General features: G+C 32.7%; 1 non-coding gene across 1 annotated transcript; it reads right to left on the reverse strand.

The window, feature by feature from the left end:
• Nucleotides 1–1,981: 1,981 nt before the first annotated feature.
• Nucleotides 1,982–2,088, reverse strand: LOC148118755 (U6 spliceosomal RNA). Its single transcript, XR_015735807.1, has one exon. It is a non-coding gene; the product is annotated as a U6 spliceosomal RNA (small nuclear RNA).
• Between the last annotated feature and the right edge of the window lie 752 nt (nucleotides 2,089–2,840).

Consider the following 2,840-nt stretch of genomic DNA (forward strand, 5'->3'; position numbering starts at 1 on the left):
ATTCTACTCTTGTGTCCTAAAGATGGATATCTCAACATTGTAGGGAACATGTGACTGTCCAGGCAGCCAGCTGTTCTGTCATTTCTATACAAGTTTTGGAATTTGTTTGCTCTTCACTTCCTGTTTGTTCAAATAATATTACATTCTTCTTCAGGGATCTGATGGAGTTGAAGACAAGATAGTTATACTTGTATTTTTTGCTGTTACAGAATTCATTGAAGAAACTTACAAAAGATATATAAGTCACATAAGATTGAGAGACATAAAAGCTTAAATTGTTTATCTAAGAAAATGGTTTGAGATATAAAAATTAGTTTTGAGTTGGTAATACAAGTTAAGATATGAAATAAATTAGGTACAAAGCTTTGGATCCACCAATATAAAATAGATAAGAGCATTTTCTCTGAATTTGCCAAAAAAAAATGATGAAACATTGTGTATGTAATTCTTCTTTGATAACTTTTATATAGTTTTATATTGTTAAAGTTTAAACCTTTCTTTTTATTTAGACAAAAAAGAGAAATATTGGGGGACATTCAACTACACTATGAACCCCAAGGTTGCTTTTTAATTGATTAAATAAAATTAACCTTGGGACAAGAGGCTGAGTTAGCAAGTTGACAGAAAGTGATCATAGAGCATCAGAGGACATCTGGGAGAGAAAGAAATGGGAAGTAGGTGGGAGGAATGTAGATTAGTGCAGGGTTTTCTGCTTTGGTAGAAAGGAAGCAGTCTTTCAGAATTGCCAGCAAGGAGAGATGGTCAGCTTTTTGCTATTTAGCCTCTTTGACCCAGGACATTTTCACCCCAATCTTTGAATCTTGGCTCTTATTTGTAAATTGAATGATAGAGATTTAGTTCAGGCTACCTGTGGCAGCAGAGACAGAGCTGGTGCTAGAGCAGAATTGCCACCAGGCTACAGTCTAGAGTAGCAGCTGGTAACTGCAGAGTTGCAATTACTGGCTATTTTAGTTATCTAGGTTGTTTTATGGTTCCATATTAATTATAAGATGTTTACTGTGAGGTGAGATGGGGACATAGGGATTACACTGAACCTAATCTGCAAGTAGGTTTTGGTAGAAAGATAATTTTTACGATATTAAAATTCTGATCCACAAGCATGGGATGTTTTTCCATTTTCTAAGGTCTTTTTCCATCTCTTTCTTTAGAGATTGAAGGCTTTCACTGTAAAAATTCTTCCTTCCATGGTGGTTTAATTCTAGATATTTTTATTTTCCTTGAGGTTATTGTGAATGGTGGTGCACTCATGGTTTCTTTCTATGTGTGCTTGTTGATAGTATATAGAGAAGTTACTGCTTAATTCAAGTTCATTCTCTATCCTGCCACATATACCTTCAAACAACATTTTAAACTGAATAAATCATTTTAAGAATTTTCTGGTAGAATTTTTGAGCTCTCTAATTTATAATAGCATGCCATCTCCAAATATGGATAGATTGACTTCATTGCTTTCCTATTTGTATCCATTTAATTTTCTTCTCTTGTTCTATTGTTCCAGCTACTGCTTCAAACACAATATGAAAAAGGAGCAGAGAGAGTAGATGCCATTGTCTTGTTCCTGAATTCAAGGGGATTGCTTCAAGTTTCACTTGATTTGAATAATGTTGGCTGCCCATTTCTCATATATAGATTTTACTATGTTGAAATAAATTCTTTCTAGTCCTATGTTCTCTAAAATCCTTACCATCAAGGCACATTGGTTTTTATAAGAGGCCTTTCTGTCTATGTTTTGAGACAACTATTTTTCTTCATGTTAATTTATATGGTTTATTTATTTATCAGCTTGAGTGTGTTGCACCTCCCATGCATTTCAAGGATAAAGCTAACTTGATCTGTGGATAATCTCATTGATGTATGTCTGTATTGTGTTTGATAGTATCTTACTGAGCACTTGTGAATGTCTGTTCACCAAAAATAATGGTCTGTGGCTTTATCTTTGTTCTATTTTGTTCTGTTTTATTTAAGTATGGAATGCTTCAAGAATGTGTGTGTCGTCCATGTGCAGGGGCCATACTAATCTTGTCTGTATTATTGCCATTGTAGTATATATGCTGCTGAAGTGAGCACTGCCTGTTTATTAAGGTTAAAATATTACCATATGTATGACTGCTTATACACTTAGGTATGTGAGTTTATACATGCATTTATGATGTGTCTGAATATGTATTTATCAATTATCTATTGATAGACACTTCTGTTGTTTGTTCCTCTACGCTATTGTGAATGTTGTTTGAAGGTATAAAGATATGCAAATAGCTCTTTCATATCTTTCTTCAATGGTTCAAAAACGTATTCAGAAGTAATATTGCTTGAATAATTTTCTTTTTAACTTTTTTGAGCAACCACTTTAGTGTTTCCCATTACAACTATAATATTTTATGTTTTTTACCAGGAGCACTTAGACATTTCAATTTCCTGATTTTTACCAACATTTATTAATGTACTATTTCTGGTAGTGTCTATCTTAATAGGTACGAGATGTCATTTTGTTTCTTAAGAATTGAAGAATATATTTTCTTTTTCCTCATATTTTTTCATGGACTTAATCTTCTAGAAAGTGTTTAAAATAAAACTAGTAACAAAAAATGAAAAAAAAACTAGTAACAAAAAAATCAATCACTAAAAAGTAATTAGTAGAGGAAATAATTTTTCATAAAATTGAACATAAAAGATAAAACTTATAAACTTCAAAGATATTCTGTTTCAATTGCCACATTTCACATTCCTTGTAGGAACTAGTTCGCAATGTGCATGACCAGTGAACACTCAGAAGCTTCCTCCTTCGTTACACATCTCTTGTGGATGTTTCACTGCTTCCT

The sequence above is a fragment of the Myodes glareolus genome, chromosome 20 (genome assembly GCF_982192425.1).
Source record: "Myodes glareolus chromosome 20, mMyoGla1.1, whole genome shotgun sequence".
In the NCBI taxonomy this organism is placed as follows: Eukaryota; Metazoa; Chordata; class Mammalia; order Rodentia; family Cricetidae; genus Myodes; species Myodes glareolus.